Consider the following 27811-nt stretch of genomic DNA (forward strand, 5'->3'; position numbering starts at 1 on the left):
AACTCAGGCTCCAGCCTAAGGCATCATTTTGGTGCTACTTCTCCATCCTGGACTCATCCTTGACTCCTCTTTTTTCATCAGCAAATCCTGTCAGCTCTATCTTCAGAATGTATCCAGGATCTGAACTCACCCCACCACTTCCACAGCTTTCACCCTGATCCAAACAAAGACTTACTGGAATTTACAACAATGGCCTCCAACAGATCTGTCTGCTTCAGTCTTTTCTGCCCTATGATCTAGTCTCAAAATAGCAGCCAAGGTTTTCTTTTTAAAACATAAGTTAGACCTTGTCATTCCTCTCATTCAAAGCAAAAGCCTAAGTCCCTTCATGATCTCACACATTGCCCTCTCAAATGACCCGCTCCCCACACCCATCTTGATGGTCTTGACGGATAGGAGTGAATAGGGATAGGGAATTATCCTACCATATTAATATTTTATTATTTTGGAGACACTATATCAGAGGCTGGTAAACTTTCTTCTATAAAGATCCAGATAGTAAATATTTTGGGCTTTGTAGGCCCATGTGGTCTCTGTTGCAGCTATTCGACTCTGCCATCATAGCACAACAGCAGCCACGGTCTGAAACGGGCCATGGCAGGAGTATTTACACCACAAAAATCTGCAAACACTGTAAACAGGGCTTTTTCCCCTCTCCAGAGAATTGGGAGTGAAGGATGAAAAACAGATGTCAAGCTTGAGAAAAATAAAAGAATGGTGAGAAGAAACAGGGGAGTTAAGATGGGGAAGCAGTTTGAGAAAAAGATAGTAAATTCCATCTTAGACATGACGAGTTTGAGGTAATATTGACAACATCTTTGACCTCTTTTCTCAGTGCTTGATTTTTATACTACGTAAGACTCCATTTAATTTCAACTGCATATTCTCACAGATACTGCCTGAACTCATCCCTTCCGCTTCCCAAAGCCCTGTCCCCCCTAAAAGCAAAGTAAAAGCCTGTTTCTCCTCCTACAGTATTGAATAACACCACCATTCAGGTAACCCCCCCAAACTAAAAAGCTCCCTAAGCCACTATGAGTTCTCCCCTGTCCCTTACCTTCATAGACAGTGACCAACTCCGGTCAATTCCACCTCCTAAGTATCTCTCTGATCCACCCTCCACTCTTTTCCCCACCATGTCTTAAGTGTTTACCAAGCGTATGCTTTAGCCATGTGTAATCAGTGTTAATTCTTTCAACCACTGAATGAGATCACTTTACCATTCCTACTCTGGGTATGAAGACATTATAGCTTCATCTGCAGAAGTTACAATGGTAGAATAACAGATGTCTACCATTTCTGAGACTTTCAGTGATAGAATCTTGAAAAGTACTTGGTATAGCCAGTTGTTATTAATATTGCTATTGCTGTTATTGCAGCTTCTCCCTGAAATGCTCCCCCAGCCACTTATCAAACAAGTACTCATCTTTCCATATTCAGCTCAAATGTCTATCTCTCAGTGACACTGACTCTTCTTTCTTTGTTCTCCCCCTGCATACAGTACCAACTTCTATTATAGCATTTCTAACCCTTCACTTTGGTTTTATTTGTTCACCTGTCTATCTCACAACCAGATTTCAAGCTTTTTATCAGCATATTGTAGATAGAATAATGGTCACCAAAAACGTTCATACCTTAATCTCCAGAACCTGTGAATATGTTACGTTACTGGCAAAAAGGACTTTGCAGATGTAATTAAGGTACAAACCTTAAAACAGATTATTCTGGATTATCTGAGTGAGCTCAGTCAAATCACATAAACACTTAAAAGCAGAGAACTGTCTCTGGCCAGCAGTGGAAAGCACAGAAATGAAATGGCAGAAGGGGAAATCAGAGAAATTGGAAGTATAAGAGGGAGGCACAGTTGCTGGCTTTAAGATCTAGAAGACCCACATGTAAGCACCAGAGAGAGGCCCCTATGAGCTCATAGCAAGAATAAGAAGGAACAGGCAGCTTCTAGGCACAAAAAGCAGCCCTTGGCTGATAAACAGCAAGAAGAGAGTTCAGTCCTATAACTGCAAAGAAAAGAATTCAGCCAATACCTGAATGAGTTTGAAAGTAGATTTTTCCCAAGAGCCTCCAGTAAGGAATGCAGCCCTGTTAGCACCTTGATCTGAGCCCAAGGCAACCCGTGTCAGACCTCTGATCCAAAGAAACATGACACAATAAATTTCGTTGTTTTAAGCTGCTAAGTTTGTGGTAATTTGTTATGACAATAATAGAAAACTAATATAGGGCAGAAGTTATATTTCCTCCAACATATAACACATCCCTCTCCCATAGTTACTGTTCAATAATCATGCGAATGAATTCACTGTAAAAGTTTGGAAGGTAAATGGCAATATGGGAATGGAGCTTAGAAAATAAGTTGAGATTAAAGATTTCTATTTGGGCATTCTCCATAAAGAAACAACTAAAGACATGAAAATGTACCCCATTGGAGTGCTTACTTTATACCAGGCACTGTACTCGGTTTTAAAAAAGTAAATCATGTCATGCACTCAACAATCCAATGAGGTATACTTTTATTAGCAGATTTTACAGATGAGGAAACAAACATAAAACTGTTAACTTGCCCATGCTCACAAAGCTAAGAAGTGATAGAGGTAAAATTTAAGCCCTCGCAGTCTGGCTCCAGACTTCTTCCTCTTTAAACTGCTAAGCTATACTACTTATGTCTGAATTTTGAAAATTATAAATAGCTGAAATATTGAGGGCATATAAGACAACAACCACCAAAAGTGCAGTGAGAAAAGTTACAAAGAAAACATAGTGGTTCAGATGTCAGGGAAAGAGAAGCTTAAGACGAGAGTAATCGCCTGTGCCAAACAACAAAAAGAAGCCATGAAGAATGAGGACTGAGAAATGATTACTGCCCCAGGCAGTTAGGAAGCCTCTGGTAACTTTCAATACTGCACTATGCAGTGAACTGGGAAGGAGAGAAGCCAGACTGTTCTGAGTTAATAACAGGTGATAAGAAAACGGAAGTGACATATACAAAACCTTCAACAGCGAAATACGTCAGAACTCGGCAAAACACTAAAATGGAAGAGTTGATAGGATCATCAGGTTCAAACTATTTTGAGATAGGGTAGACCTATTCTCCCCATAATTTCCCTTTGAGCTATATTCTCTACCAATCTTGAACCTCCAAGGCATGGAAACACATTTTAAAAACTTGAACCTTGAGAGTTAAATTAATAGATTATGAGTGCAAAAAGGAGGCAGCACAGCCCTCTTTCTACAAAGGAGGGCTCAGAGCACATCTACTGAGTCTGTGAAGACACTTCGTGTTCCTTAAATCTCATTTGTTTTTACATCAAGTTGTGACCCTTTTAAGCCACTCACCAGAAGGCCAATCCTTCTTAAACAAGATATATCTACATGAAGTAGAAAATGTTTCACTAAAGGTGTGGAAGCTGTACAAGGGAAAGAACTTCTTTTTCCTACTGGAAGCCTCTTAATTGACTAAACAGAATATGCTTACATAAATTACGAGTGATATCTCTTCACTGGTCTCACTTATCCATGAAGCACGAAGTGGATCAGATAAAAGGCCAAATTAAGATGGATAAACACGGATAGGAAGTGCTGCTTTGTTTACATTTTTACTTTTTTCTCCTACCAAGTTTGTTTGCAACTAGACAACGTTCACATTGAGGCAATAAACACAAGAACATATGTGATTTTTTTTTAAATGTGCCCTTTGACTGTCAATTTCTCCCAAACAGGTGTTGGCTAAATGATTATAAATTGGCCTCTGGATACACCTCTTCAACTGAGCCGTACAGGGCTGGTGATAATATAATTAGACCTAAAAACATCAGGCTGGTGAATGCTTTCCATCTGTTTGGCAATAATGTTTAGTTAACAATGGTCTTTAAAAGAAGCACCTTCAACTTCAGTTCTTAAAGTTATTTATAGAGCCATTCTTAACACACCAGCACTCCTGCTAACAAGAGCTTTAGCCACTTGGAAATTATTAGCCATACGGCTGTATACAAAGAGAAACGACTGCATTTAACATCTGTATCTTTCCAAATTTACATGCTTCAACCTCATTTAAAGTCATTTGTTAATGAACAGTGCTATGGCACTGCATTAATATTATAGTTGCATGCGCAAAGATCATAAGGAGCCAAACATTTTTTTAATGCCAACAGTAGGCCAATCCGTAATGAAGCTGTCAGCATAAAGGACAAAATAATAGCTTCTTTAACCCTCAAACAGAATTTGTTCATTTGTAGACTAGAATACATCAATTTAAAAACTGCTCATGGGTTTGCTCACCTTTATAAAGACAAAAATCTAATTTGGTACTAATTTGATACAATTGTCTTTCCAATAAAAGGCTCCTAAAACCATCTTTTATTTCATGATAAAACAAGTACTATAACTAAAACTGTCATGAAATAATTATCTTGGATAGCATACCTTATTGAGAGAATACAATTAACGTATTTCTCCCTTTCATTTTTCACACTTACTTATCAGCACTATATTAGCATATGGTCTACCAGAAGAGATCACTCCATCTTTGCCTGTAGTAATACAAAGAATGACTGCTCCTAACTGGAAAAAAAGCAGACAACTTATCCCTTAAGGATTAGCCTCATCTGTTCTTCAATTCCACCAGCAAAATGAGACTTGTCCACTCTTCTTTCCTAACAGTAGTAGCAAAAGCTCCAAATGATTATAGGTCTGGGTCTTTTTGTTAACTAGAATAGGGAAGGCCTAATATTTAACTAGGTACCATGTTTGGAAAGACAGGAGGGGTGGGGGAGTATATCAAATCACCAAATGATCATTATTTTTTTAAGCATATGAAGAATAAATTTGGAGGAAAAAAAGAGAGAAATGCTACTATAAAGTCACTATAATTGTCATGGGGAAGTATGGAGAGTTCCCTTCAATGAGGATTAAGTGTCACCCATTCTGGAACCTTTTTAGATATTTAATTTAAACATTGACATTCCAAGTCTTTAAATCTCTAAAAATAACTTCAGCTCCAATTCCTTTAAAAAGAAAGACTACTTGGATAATTTGAGGGAACATCTGTCTACTTTGGGGCCTATTACTTCACGGGACTCCAAAACAATTAATAAAAGTTAAAAAAATGTTTAAGAAAAGTCTACAGAGATAATCACTTTGGACAAACACAGCCTTTCCCTTACTATGTTGCAGTACTATTCGTGCTTGCTAGATATTATGTGAACGGACTTCAACTGTGCAAGTTATACTACTGGGAATTCAATATAAATAAACATACCAGAAAAAAATGGGATCAACATAATAAAGAAGCCAGAGAAAACACACAGTCCAAATCTCCAAATTAGGCAGTTTTTCTCAAAATAAGTTTCAGATGAATAAGATAATACTTATATGAATAAGACAATACCGTGTTCTCTTTTAAAACAGTCCACTCTTGACCATTATTAGACGAGTTATTAACTAAACTCATCTTGACAGACTTACAGAAGCTGGTAATGCTATGGTTCTGTAGAAACGGTTTTGAACAACAAGCCTAGACCTTCGCTTTGCCCCCAATACTACATGATGATAATCCAATGTTATTTATATTTACTGCTGAAGACTCATCTCAAATATTCAAAACGTATTTCTACTTTAACTGTTCATTCCAAACCTTATTCTCATAAGATAACTCATAAAACCACCATCTCATTCAACCACCAGAAAACAAGGAACAGTACGAGGTGACCTTTAATACCGACAATTCTTCCCACTGTGGTCTAATTTTCTCTTTCTCTGGCATCAGAAGGCTAGCAATGTTCCCTGTACCATTGCCCAGCAACTCCAAAAGCAAAAGATGTAGAGCCTACAGCTTTTGTCCATCAGAAGTTGCAGCGTTAAGAGCATCAGCATGAACAGACTGTGCAGAGGCACTCCTCTCATATTATGCCATGAAACCAATCTGCTCTTGGTGGTCATATGCTCACAAAAGTTGTTTCACTAATGAGAACTGAAGTATGAAGAGTAAAATTTGACATGGATACTTATAACTCTGGCCTAAAGAATATTTTCATTTACTACTCTGAAGGATATATTTTCAGTAGAGAAAAGCATAAAATGTACCCCTAGGATTTAATGGGAACAGAAAAAACATCCTTTGGAGTCTTATCAGTGTTTTATTTGTGCTAGAACTTCCAAGAGGGCACATTATCATGAAGTAAGTGAAGAAACAATCCGGAAAAGGTATTGCTTTGTGGATTGACGGCAAAGTCAAAAATCACCAACCAGCTCAGAACAAGGTGAATTATCTGTTTGAGGCAGGTTGAGTTCTTCAGGCTTCTATATAACCTAGAACTATCTTCAAAGGTAGGAAACAACAGACCACATCTACCAGGATTCTATGGAGGCAGTACTCAAGACCCACATTTCCTTCAGTTGTTAAAACCCAAAATATCGTAACTCAAAGTATACTTTAAATGTTTATCCAAATACCTTTAACTCCTAAAATCATCCTCTATTTCAGTTATCTAATTATCTTAACTACAAGCAAACTGGGGTAGGGACGGGGGAAAAGAACCACATTAGGAAGAGCAAGCAACACAAAACTAAGCTGGTAAATAACTAATATCTCTATAAGAAAACAACTGATTTTAGATTTCTTTAAATGCCCAGACATTTGCAAAGGTTTTAGTATGCTAATTTTTTAATTAAAAGACATTTCAGCAGTGAAAGCTCTTTCATATGCACTACTGATTCTTCATCAAACGCTAACTTTCCAACTTAACACCAGTACAGCCGGTGGCAGCCTGAAGGTTTACCATCTGCTGCTACCCAAAGTCACTGTGGCCGCCTTCAGAACAGACGCATCAAAGCCCCAAGATAAGAGACTGAAGAAATACTGCCTAAGTCAGCAGAAGGGGATGGCGAACCCAGAGGCAGACAACAGCCAAGCTACCGGAAAATACGGAACATCATGAAGCATCAGTCACCCTGTAGAATATGTACCCAAGGTCACAAGAGACTTTAGCAGCTAAACAAAAAGACAAGAGAAATACTAAGACTAACGAAATTTACTTAAGTAAATTAAGTCAATGGGAAGATTTTTCTTTTTAAAAAAAGAGGTGAGGGTCTAGTCACATTTAAAATCACCTATAATTTTATTCAAAATAAGCTTTGTACAATGAGTAACATGAAATATAAACTTTAAGGTGTTTTAATCAGTCTGTCTATGAATAATAATACAGGTATACAATTTTTATGTAGTCATAAAATAAGGCATTTTGCTGTGAAAGGCTTGTTTTCTGGATACTATCATACCCACATTCCAAACATTACCCAAAGAAAACGTACTTTGAGACAGGGCTTTATAAAATACACAAGATACCAACTAAAAACTCTGATTTCTGGCTACTCAAAAATGCCATTTATTTATGGTAATGATCACATTTACCACAATACCTCATATAGACAAAATACTGTGGTGTCTTTTAAAATATTAAAAACAGAGATTCTCAAGAACCTAATTATATTCGATTATAATATTGAATAACTGGCATATATTCATCTTAAAAGAAATGAACTAATATGAAATTTTCCTGTGCTTCATATTTGCTTTCTGATTTATTTTTTAGTATTTTAAATGCAGCTAAAAGAAAATCAATACAGAAAATAATACAAAAAGCATCTTTTTATTCTTGGTTTTAAAATGGCAACAGATGCATTTAGTTTGCATTAATTCTAATCTTAATCCAGATATCTAAAAATTTCTCAAAGCTTGCACAGGGAATTAGTTATAAATTACTTTAAAACTAGGGCATTATTAAACATTCATGTACCATAAGAGTTGTCATGAGACCAGCCAGTGGTATAGTGGTTAAGTTTGTGTGCTCCACTTCGGCAGCCCAGGGTTCACAGGTTCAGATCCTGGGCACAGACCTACACACTGCTCATCAAGCCATGCTGTGGCAGCACCCCACACACAAAATAGAGGAAGATTGGAACAGATGTTAGCTCAATGACAATCTTCCTCAAGCAAAAAGAGGAAGACTGGCAACAGGTGTTAGCTCAGGGCCAATGTTTCTCACAAAAAAATAAATAAAAAAGAATTGTCATAATGAAGCCCATTTGTCCTGCCCTCTATTTAAACCGAAAACAACCACAACCTGTTGAATGCAACTACCTACAGTTTCTATAACCTAATACAATACTGTACTGTGTGTGTATGCCCCATTTAAACTCAATTTAAGCCTTCATATACTTAGTAACTTCAATATTAATCATGATTTGTTTTTTCCTTTTTCTCCCCAAATCCCTCCAGTACATAGTTGTATATTTTAGTTGTGGGTCCTTCTGGTTGTGGCATGTGGGATGCTGCCTCAGTATGGCCTGATGAGTGATGCCATGTCCCCGCCCAGGATCTGAACCCGTGAAACCCTGGGCCACCGAAGTGGAGTGCACAAACTTAACCACTTGGCCACGGGGCCAGCCCCTAGTCATGACTTTTTTTAAGGGTCATAGTTTGTCATTGTGATAGCTAAAAATAGAGTAAATCTTACCAGAATAACTTTATCTTCCAAGATACATTATGAATCATAATTTTAGAAAAAGAAAACAAGCACATTTTGGTGGTGCTAAAACAGACTTACAAATACAAGTAATTTACTCAAAATTCAAAGGCCAGTCATTCCTACATTTTTCCATTCCTCCAAGGCATTGAAATATGGTTGGCAAAGTTTGTCTTCTTTGACAGGCTAATATCAGGATCAGGAAAGATAAAATGATTTAAAAAACGTTCCGGGGCCGGCTCCGTGGCCGAGTGGTTAAGTTCGCGCGCTCTACTGCGGTGGCCCAGGGTTCGGATCCTGGGCGCGGACATGGTACCACTCGTCAGGCCACGTTGAGGCGGCATCCCACATCCCACAACTAGAAGGACCTGCAACTAAGATAGACAACTATGTACCGGGGGGGGGGGGGGGGGGGCGGGTTTGGGGAAAAAAAAAAAAAAGATTGGCAACAGTTGTTAGCCCAGGTGCCAATCCTTAAATTAACAAAAAAAAAGAAAAAAAAAAACGTTCCTCCATTTCCCATGGAAAAGTCACCTTGTAACCATGGGCCCTCCAGGATCAGTTCAACTGACTCCATCTTATCAAGAGTAGTTAAGAATTGCCTTTCAGAAAATGTGTAAAGTCACGTAGCCAGAGCATGCACAGAAGAAATCTTGACCTGAAATGAGCAGGGGACCAAAGATTCTCCTCCCCACAGAACCAAAGGACTAGAATTTAAGTCGGACTCTTATCAGGAGCGAGCGGTCCGTCACTCAGCAAGATCCTGTGTTACAATTCCTTCCCCACCTTACCATAAAAGTTTGGAACCTCATCATAAATGTTTACAACCTTACCATAAATGCTGGAAGCCCACCAATCAAAACCTGTCCCACCTGTATTTCTACGTGCCAGCGTGTCCTCCCTAATCTCTTAAGTTTTGCCCCAAATCCTGAATCGGGGAGACAGATCTGAGGGCACAAGCCCCAGTCTCCCTGCAGATCAATCTCACAGAAGAAAGCTGGTCTCTTGTCCCAAAAGCTGATGCTGTAATTAACTGGCTTGTTATGCACGTCGGTTAGCGGTAACAACTTGGCCAAGCCCCTGGCTTATTCATCTGTAGGCAAATAAGTAAATCTAGTCCTGTCCTAGAGCAATGCAAAATACCACATTATTTTCCAGAAAATAATTCAAAGAGTAATTATTTTGACCACAAACATGAATTTAAAATCTCTTGTATTCTGGGGCTGGCCCCGTAGCCAAGTGGTTGAGTTCGCGCGCTCTGCTTCGGCGGCCCAGAGTTTCGCTGGTTCAGATCCTGAGCGGGGACATGGCACCGCTCATCAGGCCACGCTGAGGCAGAGTCCCACGCGTCACAACTAGGACCCACAACTAAAATACACAACTGTGTACTGGGGGACTCTGGGGAGAAGAAGGAAAAATAATTAATAAATAAATACATAAAATCAAAAAAAAAATCTCTTATATTCCTATTAGCCAAATGTCAATGAATGGGAGCCATTTCTCAATGATGTCTCACACTAGGATGTGAAGTTAATGATTTAGTGAACAATGAAGCTATCACACAAATGTCTTTTATATATATATGCTAAAAGAGTTCTACTCTGTATAATTTTTCAAATCCTAGGCCTATACATCTATTACTTCATAAAACCTGCTTCCAAAGGACATGATGTGTCTTTGTAAGAAAACTTGATATAAATATAGCAGAAGGCAGAATATAAAAGACAGAGAAATTGGGTTTAAAACAGAAACACTGAAGAGCTAGGAAAAACATCCGCTTATGAGGCTCTTCTCAGATCCAAATGCTTTAAAAGCTAGATCTCTACACCTTTGTCATTCTCATTTTGATCGTCTGTTTTCTGTTTTTGCGAAGCAACTTGCCCAAGGCCACAAAGAGATTATGCTAAAGAGAGGTTAAAACTCTGAAGTTCTGGGTTTATAGGCCCAAATTCAACTCAAGCCATTCAATTCCATAATGAAACCATTTATTCTATTTCTCTGGTTTGAATACTGAAGTTCACTTGGGATAATGACTTGATACTTAAATTTAGACGAAAATTAATTCAATAAAAAGTATAGTCTCTTGTATTTAGCTTTAGATCCTTATTTGCATTTGCTAGAAAAACCTAATACTCTAGTGCTGCTATAAACTATGTCCATTCATAGCCTGTATTAATATTTTCATTCTGCTACCAGATGTGCTCTGTAAATATGCTCAAATCAATTTATAGGCCCTGAAAATGGAAATAAATGCCTAAAAAATACATCCACATAGTTTTTCTGTAGCGTTCAGAATCAGTGCAGCGTACGCTCAGCTAATAAACGCCATCTTACAACGCTACCAGACACAGAGGCTACATCTTCAAGCCCATCACACATGTCCAGCTAAGCTGCCCATGTCAAAGGGAGCCCAGTTCCAACTCAGAGGAAAACGCCTTAAGAGCAAGGAAGATTTAAATGCTATTATTTTTAAATGTTTTCAATGGTTTGTGCTTTTGGAACAGATGAAGCTGAACTTCTGGTACTGATTAAAATTTAACAGTGTTTTAATATGACCCAGAACATTTATTTAGTATAGGAATACAATGTGTTCATGTTCTGAAAATTTCCAAAATATTTTAAAGTACATATGAAACACAAAGACAAAACACTCATTCTCAAACTGGCAATTTTATTGACTGCAACAAAGTAGCCTGCCAACAACCTACAGGTATGTTCTAGGAGAGACGGTGAAAAGGGGAGCAGGAGGAACGTTTTGACAGTTTTCAGTTCAAACTAACCTTTTGCTCTGATCCTACGGCTGTAGTATATTTTGAGGTACAGAGTGTTGGAAATCTTAAAACACATATATTGTCTCTTTTTGTTCCCTTTACAACTATTCAGCAAGCATTTATTGAATCCTGACTACATGGACAGTATTATATTTAGTTAGGCATTATCAGAGAAAATAAAGAGGAATAAGATATAGTTCCTGCTCTCTAGGATAGGTTAACAATATATTTAAAGCCACCAAAGTCATACGAGTGAAAATAATACACAATTGTATGCTAAGCTTAACTCAAAGAAAGGAAAAAAAGTTACAGAGGAGGTAAGCATTCAGCTAAGTCCTAAAGAATGGACTAAATATAGACGGACAAGAAGGAAAAAAAAAGGAAGAACTGAAAAAGTTGAAGACACTAGAGAGAAAGCACGCTCTATGAGTCTGCCACACCCATGTTTGTGCAATTCCTTCAGCCTGGAACACTCTTCGATGAGCTAAATCCTACTCACCCCACATGTCTTTGCTTTGCTTACTCTCAGAAGCCTCTGGAGAGCCCCAAACAAGGTGCCCCTCCTATATGTTCTCACAATACCCAAGTTTACTCTGTCGACACAAATAATCCATAATCAATCTATAAATCAAAACTGGGGTGGGTTTATTACAAGCCAGATCTGAAGACTATAGCCTAGGGCCTTCCTTCCCCAAGGAAGGAAGGGCACCAAAGAAGTGGGGTGTACAGAGTGGTTATATACTGTCTTGGGACAAAGAGCATACATCACATATGACAGTAATGTCCCTTTTACAACTGTCACGAGATGCTTAGCTGGCCTGGCAGATCAGTGGTCAGCAGGTCAGTGGTCACAAGGTGAACACAGCAGGTCAGTAATAAATCCTTAGTTCCCAGTAATAAATCCTTAAAGACATGCCAGTATGGGGGGAAGTTACATCCCTCTCTTTAGGGGCATCGTTCTTGTCTTTGGGACATAGTAAATGTTTAAAGCAGATACACAATGCATGCTCAACAGGCCACATGAGGTGCTTTTGGAAAAACAAGGTCAGGCCGAATTAGTTTTAAACCAAATGGCTTCCTCATATACTCCAATATATCCTATTGCTTGTCATTTATTTATCAACTTCCTTCACCCAAAGCACTTTTCACGCTGTATTGTAACTGCCAGTTTATTTATTTATATTTCCCAGTGGAGTATAAACTCTAAGAGGGTAGAGATTAGGTGTATTTTATTCACCATTATACCTCCAGTGGCTAATACCACACTTGACATACAGGAGCTCGGTAAATATGTGCTGAATGAATGAATGAATAAATAAATAAATAACTAAATGAGATAGAAATGGAAAAGACATGCAGAGGAACGTGAGGAGGCAGGCCAATTAGAATAAATGGTCCCTCTACCTTTTCTGTGATAATGTGAGTAAGGAAGTATCATTCATTCATTCATTTTTTCAACACATATATTTGAATATCTGCTGTTTACAAACCACTATGCTAAATGCCAAGAATACAAAATTAAATAAGATATAGTCACTAAGTGGTGTTTGACATGTTATAGAGACTTATTCTCCCCAGACACTATCTTGAGCACAGGATCTAGATTATCTTTTCTGTCTAATAAATGTCTGTAAACACTGTGCCAAAATAAAGAAAAATGTTAATTTTTAGAAAGAAGAAGAAAAATGCTTGGTCATTTAAGGCATATGACAGTTTGCTGGAGGAGTCATAGAAATAACATCAAAAACTACCATACAATGTGGATGAATGCTGTGACAGATAAGTTCAGGGCACTAAACGGACACAGCAAAAGACATTGAAAAGAGACAGTAGAGGTAAGTAAGGGAGGCTTCCAGGAGAAGAAGACAATAATTAAGAATGAGATGAAATTAAGTGAGGAAGAAAAGGTCACTCCAGGTAGAGGTGTACATCACATGTGAAACATGATGCCTTGTATACCTTACAAGTTCAACAAGGCTATGACCAAGAAAGCATGTGGTGTTGGTCTGGGGAACGAGGGAGAAGAAACAAGTTGATAACCAATAGAGAAAGCAGGGGCCAGATCACAAAGGTCTTTGTCGGCCTAGCTAAGAAGTTTGAATGTTATCCTAAAAACTATGTGAAAGTATTAAAGGATTTTAAGCAAGAGAGTTATTAGTTTTAGAAAGATCACTTTTCTAAAGCATCAGTTTTATGACTTATTCAGGCAGCACTGCTGACAATGAACTGGAGGAAAATCAGACTAGAGGCAAATAATAGTACATCTTAAAAGGGGGGATAAAGAAAAGAGTGCATACCTTTAAAATTACAAATAATTTGGAATGCCTAAATTTTCATTTGAAACACAGATGAAGGAAAGATGAGTTAGATGTAACTAGCAGTACCCAGAGGGTACTGGGTCAACCTGAAATAATTATTCTAGCTATATGGCACCTACAAGACTCCGTTGTATTTTGTCAAAAAAAATTTGTTAACAACTTGAAAAAGTCAACAAAGGGACCGGCCCTGTGCCCGAGTGGTTAAGTTTGCGTGCTCTGCTGCAGCAGCCCAGGGTTTCGCTGGTTCGTATCCTGGGCGCGGACATGGCACCGCTCGTCAGGCCATGTTGAGGTGGTGTCCCACATGCCACAACCAGAAGGACGTGCAACTAAGATATACAACTATGTACCGGGGGGATTTGGGGAGATAAAGCAGAAAAAAAAAAGTCAACAAAGATATGTTGATCAAAATTATGGACACCATGAAGCTGAGAGGGCTACATAATGTGATAAATTTAACATTCTCTTAAATATAAATCACTATCCCCTATAGAAACACTAAATACATTAAATATGCATACATACATATACATTAAATAACAGTAAAGAAATTTTAAAAGACATAGAGTGATACTACAAAAGAAAAACAAGAGAGGAGACGAGAAAAGATGGAAAAACTTTAGAAGACAGAAAACAGATGCTAAATGTCTATCGGAGGATAAACCAACAAAAAGCAAGCCAATTCTTACTGCAGAACTCAAGAAATGAGAGGTATCAGATATCTCCTGAAAACAGAAGGATTGGAAAAAGTCTACATACTCTTTGCCACTGCACAGCCAGCTAGGTAGCTGCCCTGCTCCTCCCCAGCAGAAGACTACGGTTCATTCTCTGAAGCTGTGGAATCAGACAGACAGTACAGACAGCTGAAGGTGGGACTGAGGAGTGGTATTTAAAACAGGCATTATGTGAAAATCTGCACATCGAATTGGTGAGGACGTAGTCCCCCTTCCATCACTGGGCTCCCAGAATGCTGCTGGTTTTATACTAGATCTGTAGGTAGGCAATTGTAAGGTTCTTTTCTAAGGAAACCAATTGGTCTAAAAAATAAGACATAGATACTGACATTTATTAGGTCTGCTAACAAAACATCTGGACTGTTACCCAAACTGAAAGTCACCAAATGCCCAGCTCAACAAATGAAAAAAAGTCCCACACTAAAACATACCATGTGAAATTTTAGAACAGTCAGGACAAAGAGATGATCCTATACAACCCTGACAAGAGAGGGAGGAAGAAAAAATAGATCACATACAAAGGATCAGGAATTGGAACACAATAAAGAAGACTGATGAAGGGAATTCCCAGAATAACAGGAAGTGGCAGAGTGAAGAGGAGAGCTGTGTAGCAGGCCGAGAGAGCAAAGTCATCCAGACTTGAGCAGAACACAGAAGGAATCCAGGAGAGAGGGCTCTGAGAAAACCATGGATCTGAAGGATTATCTGAGGTGTCTGATTGTATTGAGAGACGTTTTAAAGTTCTGTGGGAGGATGTAGGAATAAATAATGACAGGCACATAGGAAAAATTAAGCAAATTTAAAAAATGAGACAATTTATAAACCCTAAGAAAAACCAAAATTTTTTACAAGGAAGACCCAGAGATATTTCAACAGATTGAAATTTAGGCCAAATTTAAGCAAAATAAAACTAGAAGGAATAAACATAAAAACAATACCAATCAGAAAGACAACATAACTATCTTGAAATAACTAAAAAATGGTTACTGGACAAGGGAAGAATTAAGACCTAAAGTAGCAGGATTTAGCTCAAGAGAAAAAAGGACTTTCTAAGAGTTTCAACTGTGTAAAATGGAATGACTGACTTTGAAACACTAAGCAGCTCTGTCTTTATTCATGCTTCTTTACAGCCCCTTCCACGCTGCTTTAGAATTTACATACTGACCGATACGTCTCCTGCTGGACCAAAGAGAAGAACCATGTCTTATACACCGACCGTAATATCCCCAGCATCTAACACAGCCTGCCCCAGGCAACACTCAAAAGAAGTTTGTTAAATTAATAAATAAAAGGCCCTGAAGCTGAACGGCCTGTATTCAAGGGTACAATACAAATGGGCCACGAGATCTATAATATACTCGGTCAGATGACTTTAAAGTCCTTTCTAACTCTGAGATGTATACTCCCCAGGCCATAGGGGGTAAATGAAACTAGTACCTTTACTTTAAAATTACTTAGGTTGTCCTATTATAAAACTCCCCATACAAACGTATCCCTAAAAATATGTTAGAGGATCATACTTTAAATACTAAAAGAATTTAAGTTCTTTGGAACAAAATCATTATTAATCCAATATATTAACATTAATATCACATATAAAGGGTTTTGAAAGTATAGAATTCATTATATATACTCTTAATTATAATTAAGATATGTATTTAAACAACAGGGAGACAGAATAACACATCAAAGCACTGAACATTATGAAACATAACTAAAACGCATGTGTGTATCAAAGATGTCCCTAATTTTAAAAAACAGGTATACTAGACGTAGTTCCTTAAAGATGACATTATTAATTATAATCAAAGCCTGTCCTGACTCTAAACATAAAACCTAGGGGTAAACAACATTCTCTTCAACAATATACATAAATTAATTTGTGGTTATTAACGTTATCTGCACTATCTGGCCCTATTAGTAACGATTCCTTAGCCTCTTAGTCACTCTTAAAGCTTTGACTGAGAGGATTCCCTCCTCCACCCACAACACAGCCTTTTAAACTGCCTCATGCAACTGCTTTATTGCTTTCCCCACGTTCACAATAACTGGTATTCCATGGGATTCTTAAAACTACGACTTCTGTCTGTCCAACTTGCTGCCCTCCTGCTCAGTATATAACTGTCTTCAGCACAAGATCAAGTGTCTCCTAATGGCTGTCTTAATAAATCAACAGAGTATACTACAAGCAGAAATCACATTCTGACACCAACTTTCTTTGTGTCATCCTCCAACAAAGATGCATGAAATAATAGATTAAGCAAGGCACACAACACAATTCTACTTATGTATGAATCCAAAAAGAAGTATTTCACACTTTAATGCATACCACAAGCTGCCTGGGATTGGTAAAATGTTCACAATGCCCAAAATAGTCTGGCCAGTATTAAAATGAGGTGCGTTCATGTGCCAAATGCCATTGTACTTGCAAAGCAACTGGACTCATTCAAGTCTATTATAAAAATTAACAATTACATTAAAAATTGCTTACTGACAATTGTGAAAAACTGTTTTCTTTACAACTTTTGCAGATTTAGGCTGCTAGAAGAGAGAGTTTAGAGGTAGTTATGTAATCTGTTCCAATATACTCTAACATGCTAATTACTCAGGATCACTAACACTGAAAACTAAAACCAACCTCAAGTGCTGTGCTGCAAAAACACAACGGACACAAAAAGTTCTCTTTCTGACTATTAAAAAGAAACTAAGAAACAACACTAAAAGTAAATCATAAAGAAAAGATTGAGAATATAGTGGATAAAAATTTAACATCATACATAAAATTAAAAAGCAAATTAATACGTAGGGGTTGTCTCCCACCTCCGTCATACGTTAAAAGTCAACAAATCAATTCAACGTCTATTTACTGTCTGTCTGTTCAGGTACTGTACCCAACACGGTCGAAAGCATGATGAACATACCAGGTATGGTCTCTACAGAAGCTTAAAGTTCAGCATGGGAGAAGGGCAATCACAAACACTATAATAAGTTCTATGCTGCAGAATTACAGGTGCAACTGGAACAAAAAAGATTCAGACATGGGACCTTCAGAGAGCTCCTTGAAAACTGGAAGGCTGGAGGAAGAACAGGAGTTTCTCACAGATGCAGATTCATTCTTAAACTCATAGGAGGCTATAAAGAATCTCAGAAATACTCCTGGGATGGAGAAAAGAGAGAAAGAGGTCCCACCACGATGCAGGTAGGAGCTACCAAGTCAGTATAATTTAGATGTTAATGTCTTTATGACATCATTTGAAAACATAGTGTATGGGGCCTAGGTGTGTGTTACACACAGAAAAAAGACAGGAGGAGTATATATCAAAATGTAAAAATGATTCTCAGCGAGTGGCAGGGTTATGGGTGAATTCTATCTTTTTAATTTTAGCTTTCTTTCACAACTTTTCCACAATAAACAATGTATTGTTGAATGTATTATTGAAATTTTTGTGTTGAAGAAACATGAGAAAAATAACTCCTGCATATTCAAGGCAAAGGTTTACAAATCTTTATATAAAGAGAGAAGTCTTAAAAATCACTAAGAAAACATAAACCTCTAATTAAAAAATATGGAAAAAGGACATGAAACTGTTATTTCATTAAAGAAGAAACACAAAGAACCAATAAAAATTTTTAAAAATTCATCCTCATTAGCCATTAAAACTGCATATGAAAATGATAAGGAAATCCAAATTTTCAACTAGCAAATGCCATTTGTTGGTAAGGATGTTAGGAAATAGGCCTTCTAATACACTGGCAGCAGGAGCAGATACAGGCACAGCTCTTTGTATCTTGCTTTGCTTCAATGACTCCACAGACACTGTACGTTTTACAAATTGAAGGTCTGTGACAACCCTGCATTGAGCAAGTCTATTGGTGCCATTTTTCCAATAGCATTTGCTCACTTTGTATCTCTTTCACATTTTGGTAATTCTCACAATATTTCAAAATTTTTCATTATTATTATACTTATGGTGATCTGTGATCAGTGATCTTTGATGTCACTACTGTAATTGTTTTGGGGAACCACGAACCACGCCCATATAAGACGGAGAACTTAACTGATAAAAGTTGTATGTGTTCTGACTGCTCCACCAACCAGCCATTCCTCCGCCTCACTCCCTCTGCTCAGTTCTCCCTACTCCCTGAGAAACAACAACATTGAAACTAGGCCAATTAATAGCCCTGCAATGGCCTCTAAGTGGTCAAGTGAAAGGAAGAGTCACACCTCTCTCACTTTTAATCAAAAGCTGGAAATGATTAAGCTTAGTGAGGAGGCATGCCAAAAGCCAACAGGCTGAAAGCTAGGCCTCTTGAGCCAAACAGTTAGCCAAGTATGAATGCAAAGGGAAAGTTCTTGAAGGAAATTAAAAGTGCTACTCCAGTGAACACACAGATGATAAGAAAGCAAAACAGCCTTATTGCTGATGTGGAGAAAGTTTTCGTGGTCTGGATAGAAGATAAACCAGCCACAACATTCCCTTAAGCCAAAGCCTAACCCAGATCAAGGCCCTAACTCTCTTCAGTTCTGTGAAGGCTCAGAGAGGTGAGGAAGCTGCAGAAGAAAAGTCTGAAGCTAGCAGAGGTTGGTTCACGAGGTTTACAGAAAGAAGCCGTCTCCATAACATGAAAGTGCAAGGGGAAGCAGCCAGTGCTGCGTAGAAGCTGCAGCAAGTCATCCAGAAGGTCTAGCTAAGACAGTACTGAAGGGGCTACACTAAACAACAGCTTTTTCAATGCAGACGAAAGAGCTTTCTATTGGAAGAAGAAGCCCACTAGGACTTTCATAGCTGGAGAGGAGAAGTCAACACCTGGCTTTAAAGCTTCAAAGGACAGGCTGACTCTGTGTTAGGGGCTCATGAAGCTGGTGACTTTAAGTTGAAGTCAATGCTCATTTACCTTTCCAAAAGTCCTAGGGCCCTTAAGAATTATGTTAAATCTATCCTGCCTGTGCTCTGTAAATGGAACAAAAAAGCCTGGATGACAGCACATCTGTTTATAACACAGTTGTAACATGAATATTTTAAGCCCACTGTTGAGATCTACCGCTCAGAAAAAGATTCCTTTCAAAACATTACTGCTCATTGACAATGGATCTGGTCACCCAAGAGCTCTGATGAAGATGGACAAGGAGATCAATGTTGTTTTCATGGCTGCTAACACAACACCCATTCTGCAGCCCAGGAATCCAGGGGTAATTCCAACCTTCAAGTCTTATTATTTAAGAAATACATTTCATAAGGCTGTCTCCCATAGACAGTGATTCCTCTGATGGATCTCAGCAAAGTAAACTGAAAACCTTCTGGAAACGGTTCACCATCCTAGATGCCATTAAGAAGGTTCGTGATTCATGGGAAGAGGTCAAAATAACAACATTAACAGGAGTTTAGAAGAAGGTAATTCCAGCCCTCATGGATGACTTTGAGAGGTTCAGGACTTCAGTGGAGGAAGTAAATTGGAGATTTGGTGGAAAGAGCAAGAGAATTAGAATTAGAAGTGGAGCTTGAAGATGTAACTGAATTGCTGCAATCTCATGATAAAACATTTTATAAGTTGCTTCTTTAGATGAGCAAAGAATGCAGTTTCTTGAGATGGAATCTACTGTTGGTGAAGATGCTGTGAAGACTGTTGAAATGACAAAAAAGGATTTAGAATATGACATAAATTAAGTTGATAAAGCAGCGGCAGGGTTTGAGAGGATTGGCTCCAATTTCGAAAGAAGTTCTGCTGTGGGTAAAATGCTACCACACAGCATCGCATGCTACAGAGAAATTATTTGCAAAAAGAAGAGTCAATCGATGTGGCAAACTTCACTGTTGTCTTATTTTAAGAAATTGCCACAGCGACCCCAACCTTCAGCAACCACCACCCTGATCAGTCAGCAGCCATCAACATCAAGGCAAAATCCTCTACCAGCAAAAAGATCATGATTTGCTGAAGACTCAGATGATGGTTGGCATTTTTTAGCAATAAAGTGTTTTTCTAATTAAGGTATACATACTTTTTTAGATGTAATGCTATTGCACACTTAACAGACTACAGTATAATGTAAACATAACTTTTACATGCACTGGGAAACCTAAAATTCGTGTGACTCACTTTATTGTGATATTCACTTCATTGCAGTGGTCTGGAACTGAACCCACCATATCTCTGACATGTGCCTGTATTAGTACAATATTTCTGGAGAGGTTCAAACACAGACACATACTCTCTGACTCATGATCTCCAACTCTGAAAGAGTACACTAAAGGAATCACAATAGAAGATATTTATCTCTAAGAATATTCATTACGGGCAGAGAAAAATAGGAAAACAACCTACTGAGCCAAACAATAGGGAACTGATTAAATAAACTACAGTATATGATAAAATAGTATGAAACCATCAAAGAGAATAATTTAGAATAGCATTTCCCAATTGGATCACACAGAGTTTCTGAGGTTTATACTTTAAAGATGGTAACGGTGTATATCTCAATTTCTAATTTTTTAATCAATAAATGCAATAATTATTTCAATATTTTTACCTTTAAATTAGTATAGTTTGAAAGCATCAAAGTGTTTATAAAACAAGTAATGCATAGTGGTTAGTAAGGATCAAATAAGACCTGACTCTCGCATTCAATTAGTTACAGCAAAACCCTATTAATCACTGTGGGAGTTTTTGAAGGCTGTAGTTTAAAAATTCTTATTATTCAGGAATTCCAAGATGGCGCCGTGAGTAGTCCTCTTTGTCTCTCGCCCTTCGAGTCTACAATTATTTGGACACTTATCGCTTGACAAAGGATATCCAGACAGCATCTCAGGACGTCTGAGACACCCACGCGACTATACATCGGAAGGCGGATGGACTTTCCTCCGGGAGGATGTGGAAATAGGTGGAAACTCTCCGACCCCGACGGGCAGCCTAGTACCCGCAAGCGGCTTTCTTCCAACGGACGCCCCCAGAGGATCCACACACATCTAGGGCAGGAGCGAGAACACAACAGAGGAGCGACGGTGGAAACAGGTGACCAGAACCCTACTTAAACCCCCCGCAATTGCTCCTAAACGCAGAGGGAAACTTTGGAGTTGCACACCTGAGCCCGCGGGGAGAGTCTCTCCCCGCCATTGGCGGGGAGACCCGGCCTGGTGCTCGGGGTGCCCGGAGGGTCCCAGAGAGAGACACGGAGGGCACGGAGGTCTCCCAGCTGCCGTTGCCCGCCCCGTGGGACTAGGGATTGCCGGAGATCTCGGAGAGGACCGGGGCGGGGGAACTTTCAAAGGCGGGTCCGGCGACCCGGAGGGGAAGCGCCGGAGCTCCGCCAGGCAGCAGACAAAACTCTCTGTCTGCCGGTAGCAGAGGGGCCACGCCCAGCATTCAGGGCTCCCGGCAGAGGCTCGGACAGAAGCCCAGAGGGCGGGGCGTCCCCCAGCTGCCGTTGCCCGCCCCGTGGGACTAGGGATTGCCGGAGATCTCGGAGAGGACCGGGGCGGGGGAACTTTCAAAGGCGGGTCCGGCGACCCGGAGGGGAAGCGCCGGAGCTCCGCCAGGCAGCAGACAAAACTCTCTGTCTGCCGGTAGCAGAGGGGCCACGCCGAGCATTCAGAGCTCCCGGCAGAGGCCCGGAGAGAAGCCCAGAGGGCGGGGCGACCCCCAGCTGCCGTTGCCCACCCGGTGAGGCTAGGGATTGCCGGAGATCTCGGAGAGGACTGGGGCTGGAGAGAGTTCCAGAGACCCAGCTTAGTAGCCTAGGGGGAAACCCTACAGGCTCACAGAAGCCTTAGGGAAAGCCTCTGCACAGCACCAGTAGAAGGCACCCAGCCGCCAGCCACAAGGCTGGAAGACCCCAGGGCAAAAGCAGCATAGCTAGGTGTACTAACCACAGACTGTAGAAGATGCCAATAGCTCTCCTGCGACCCATAGAGGACAAGTGAGATTTGGTGGGTGCCGACAGCAACCGAGCGACAAATAAAAGTGATCCCACCCCTGGCCGCTGGAAAAGCCCATAACACCGTTGCAGACCCCAAGGAGAGAGCGCATCTAGGTGGGCAACAACAGTAGGCACCTGCAGCCTGAAGCCCCCCGTGACGGCCCCCACGGCAGAGGAGGGAATCCAAAGGGCCACTGTGGCTACGAAGAGGGGCCCAGGCCCAGTTAGCAACTACGGACAGGGTTCCTGGTTGGTGAAGTATAAACAGCTGCTCCCCCCACTGCAGCAGCTGAAACAAGTGAAAGGAGCAACTAAACTCTATCTCCATGCGGAGGCACAAATCAACATCATCAAGCAATATGAAAAAATACATTAAATCTCCAGAACAGAAAGAAAGTAACAAATACACAGAAAACAATCCCAAAGAAAATGAGATATATAACCTAAATGATGATGACTTCAAAACAGCCATCATTAAAATACTCACTGAGTTAAGAGAGAATTCTGACCGACAACTCAACGAGTTCAGGAGCTATGTCACAAAAGAGTTTGATACGATAAAGAAGAACCAAACAGAAATACTGGAAATGAAGAACACAATAGAGGAGATTAAGAAAAATCTAGATGCTCTGAACAGTAGGGCCGATAATATGGAGGAAAGAATTAGCAATTTGGAAGATGGCAATATAGAATTGTTGCAGGCAGAGGAGGAGAGAGAAGCAAGACTTAAAAGAAATGAAGAAACTCTCCGAGAATTATCAGACACAATTAGGAGATGCAACGTAAGGATTATAGGTATACCAGAGGGAGAAGAGAAGGAGAAAGGGGCAGAAAACCTATTCAAAGAAATAATGGCTGAGAACTTCCCAAATCTGGTGAGGGAGATGGATCTTCAGGTGACAGAAGCCAATAGATCTCCAAACTTTATCAATGCAAGAAGACCAACTCCACGGCATATAGTAGTGAAGCTAGCAAAAGTCAACGACAAGGAGAAAATATTAAGGACAGCCAGGCAAAAGAAACTAACCTACAAAGGAACCCCCATCAGGCTATCAGCAGATTTCTCAGCAGAAACTTTACAGGCTAGAAGAGAGTGGAATGATATATTCAAAAATCTGAAGGACAAAAACCTACAGCCGAGAATTCTCTACCCAGCGAAAATATCCTTCAAATACGATGGAGAAATAAAAACTTTCCCAGATAAACAAAAATTAAGGGAGTTCATTGCCACAAAACCTCCTCTTCAGGAAATCCTCAGGAAAACCCTCATTCCTGAAAAATCCAAAAAAGGAAAGGGGCTACAAAACCAAGAGCAGAGGAGATAAGTAGAAGGACAACAACAGAGAGTAGCAGCTCTACATCAGAACAGATTAAACCATGGGACGAGAAACAAAGGAAACTGAAGAAAACCGGAAAACAAGACACAAAATGGTAGTGGTAGGCCCCCACGTCTCAATAATCACTCTAAATGTAAACGGATTGAACTCCCCAATCAAAAGACACAGAGTGGCAGGATGGATCAAAGAACAAGATCCAACAATATGCTGCCTCCAGGAAACACACCTCAGCCCCAAAGACAAACACAGACTCAGAGTGAAGGGATGGAGAACAATACTCCAAGCTAATAATGAACAAAAGAAAGCAGGTGTCGCTATACTAATATCAGACAAGGTAGATTTCAAAGCAAAACAGATAAAGAAAGACAAAGAGGGACAGTATATAATGATAAAAGGGACTCTCCACCAAGAAGACATAACACTTATAAATATATACGCACCCAACACAGGAGCACCAAAATTTGTAAAGCAACTCTTAATAGAACTAAAAGAAGACATCAACAACAATACAATAATAGTAGGGGACCTCAACACACCATTAACACCAATGGACAGAACATCCAGACAGAAAATCAACAAGGAAATAATAGAATTAAATGAAAAATTAGACCAGATGGACTTAATAGATATATATAGAACACTTCATCCAAAAACAGCAGGTTACACATTCTTCTCAAGTGCACATGGAACATTCTCAAGGATTGACCATATTTTGGGAACCAAAGCAAACATCAATAAATACAAGAGAGTTGAAATAATATCAAGCATCTTTTCTGATCATAACGCTATTAAACTAGAAATCAACTACAAGAATAAAGCAGAGAAAGGTGCAAAAATGTGGAGACTAAACAACACGCTTCTCAACAAACAATGGATCATTGAAGAAATTAAAGAAGAAATCAAATATTATCTGGAGACAAATGAAAATGAGAACACGACATACCAAATCATTTGGGATGCAGCAAAAGCAGTCCTAAGAGGGAAATTCATCGCAATACAGGCTCACCTCACTAAACAAGAAAAAGCTCACGTAAGCAACCTCAAACGACACCTAACAGAACTAGAAAAAGAAGAACAAACAAGGCCCAGAGTCAGTAGAAGGAGGGAAATAATAAAAATAAGAGCAGAAATAAACGATATTGAAACAAAAAAGACAATAGAAAGGATCAATGAAACAAAGAGTTGGTTCTTCGAAAGAATTAACAAAATTGACAAACCCCTAGCCAGACTCACCAAGAAAAGAAGAGAGAAATCGCAAATTAATAAAATCAGGAATGACAGAGGAGAAATCACAACAGATACCAATGAAATACAAGAGATCATAAGAGAATACTATGAAAAACTATATGCCAACAAATTGAACAACCTGGAAGAAATGGACAAATTCCTAGACTCCTACAATCTCCCCAAACTGAATCAGGAAGAAATGGAGAATCTGAATAGACCAATCACAAGTAAGGAAATAGAAACGGTAATCAAAAACCTCCCCAAAAACAAGAGTCCAGGACCAGACGGCTTCTCTGGAGAATTCTACCAAACATTCAAAGAAGACTTAATACCTATTCTCCTCAAACTGTTCCAGAAAATTGAGAAAGATGGAGAACTCCCTAACACATTCTATGAAGCCAACATCACTCTGATCCCCAAACCTGACAAGGACAACACAAAGAAGGAGAACTACAGGCCGATATCACTGATGAACATAGATGCAAAAATCCTCAACAAAATTTTGGCAAACCGATTACAGCAATACATCAAAAAGATTATACACCATGATCAAGTGGGATTTATACCAGGGACACAGGGATGGTTCAACATCCGCAAGTCAATCAACGTGATACACTACATTAACAAAATGAAAACCAAAAACCACATGATCATCTCAATAGATGCAGAGAAAGCATTCGACAAGATCCAACACCCATTTATGATAAAAACCCTCAGTAAAATGGGTATAGATGGAAAGTACCTCAACATAATAAAGGCCATATATGATAGACCCACAGCCAACATCATACTCAATGGACAAAAGCTGAAAGCCATCCCTCTGAGGACAGGAACAAGACAAGGGTGCCCACTTTCACCACTCCTATTCAACATAGTTCTGGAGGTGCTGGCCAGAGCAATTCGGCAGGAAAAAGAAATAAAAGGAATCCAAATAGGTAACGAAGAAGTAAAACTCTCGTTGTTTGCAGACGACATGATCTTATACATAGAAAACCCCAAAGAATCCACAGAAAAACTATTAGAAATAATCAACAACTACAGCAAAGTAGCAGGGTATAAAATTAACGTGCATAAATCAGTAGCATTTCTATACACTAACAATAAACTAACAGAAAAAGAACTCAAGCACTCTATCCCATTCACAATCGCAACGAAAAGAATAAAATACCTTGGGATAAACTTAACCAAGGAAGTGAAGGATCTATACAATGAAAACTACAAGACTCTCTTGAAAGAAATAGGCGATGACATAAAGAGATGGAAAGACATCCCTTGCACATGGATTGGAAGAATAAACATAGTTAAAATGTCCATACTACCTAAAGCAATATACAGATTCAATGCTATCCCAATCAGAATCCCAAGAACATTCTTCACAGAAATTGAACAAACAATCCTAAAATTCATATGGGGCAACAAAAGACCGCGAATTGCTAAAGCAATCCTGAGCAAGAAAAACAAAGCCGGCGGAATCACAATCCCCGATTTCAAAACATACTACAAAGCTACAGTGATCAAAACAGCATGGTACTGGTACAAAAACAGGTCCAGAGATCAATGGAACAGAATTGAAAGCCCAGAGATAAAACCACACATCTATGGACAGCTAATCTTCGACAAAGGAGCAGAGGGCCTACAATGGAGAAAAGAAAGTCTCTTCAACAAATGGTGCTGGGAAAACTGGACAGCCACATGCAAAAGATTGAAAATTGACCATTCTTTTTCACCACACACCAAAATAAACTCAAAATGGATCAAAGACCTAAAGATTAGGCCTGAGACAATAAGTCTTTTGGAAGAGAATATAGGCAGTACACTCTTTGACATCAGTTTCAAAAGAATCTTTTCGGACACTGTAACTCCTCAGTTGAGGGAAACAATAGAAAGAATAAACAAATGGGACTTCATCAGACTAAAGAGCTTCTTCAAGGCAAGGGAAAACAGGATTGAAACAAAAAAACAGCTCACTAATTGGGAAAAAATATTTACAAGCCACTTATCCGACAAAGGGTTAATCTCCATAATATACAAAGAACTCACACTACTTAACAACAAAAAAACAAACAACCCGATCAAAAAATGGGCAGAGGACATGAACAGACATTTCTCAAAAGAAGATATGAATATGGCCAATAGACACATGAAAAGATGTTCATCATCGCTAATCATCAGGGAAATGCAAATCAAAACTACACCAAGATATCACCTTACCCCCGTTAGATTGGCAAAAACATCCAAAACCAAGAACGACAAATGTTGGAGAGGTTGTGGAGAAAGAGGAACCCTCATACACTGTTGGTGGGAATGCAAACTGGTACAGCCACTATGGAAAACAGTATGGAGATTTCTCAAAAAGTTAAAAATAGAAATACCCTATGACCCAGCCATCCCATTACTGGGTATCTATCCTAAGAACCTGATATCAGATATCTCAAGAGACCGTTGCACCCCTATGTTCATTGCAGCATTATTTACAATAGCCAAGACGTGGAACCAGCCTACATGCCCAGAAACTAATGATTGGATAAAGAAGATGTGGTATATATACACAATGGAATACTACTCAGCCATAAAAAAAGACGAAATTGGCCCATTCACAACAATGTGGATGGACCTCGAGGGTATTATGTTAAGCGAAATAAGTCAGTCAGAGAAAGACGAACTCTATATGACTCCACTCATAGGTGGAAATTAGTATATTGAGAAGGAGATCTGATTGGTGGTTACCAGGGAAAAGGGGGGGTGGGGGGAGGGTACGGAGGGGGAAGTGGTGTACCCACAACATGACTAACAAAAATGTACAACTGAAATCTCACAAGGTTGTAATCTATCATAACATTAATAAAAAAAAAAAAAAAAAAAATTCTTATTATTCATATATTAATTTATAGTAATAAGGGCATACTGATTTTAAAAAGGGAAAGCTGAAAAAATAATGATATTGAAATACAATAAATTGATAAAGGACATAAATGTTA

At 39.1% G+C, this 27811-nt stretch overlaps 1 protein-coding gene across 18 annotated transcripts in view; it reads right to left on the reverse strand.

Moving 5' to 3' along the window:
• The window catches only part of RPS6KC1 (ribosomal protein S6 kinase C1), a 178565-nt gene that overhangs the window by 42473 nt on the left and 108281 nt on the right, over positions 1-27811 (reverse strand). The gene's annotated exons all lie outside the window — the stretch shown is intronic.

Source organism: Equus przewalskii, chromosome 23 (genome assembly GCF_037783145.1).
Source record: "Equus przewalskii isolate Varuska chromosome 23, EquPr2, whole genome shotgun sequence".
Lineage (NCBI taxonomy): Eukaryota > Metazoa > Chordata > Mammalia > Perissodactyla > Equidae > Equus > Equus przewalskii.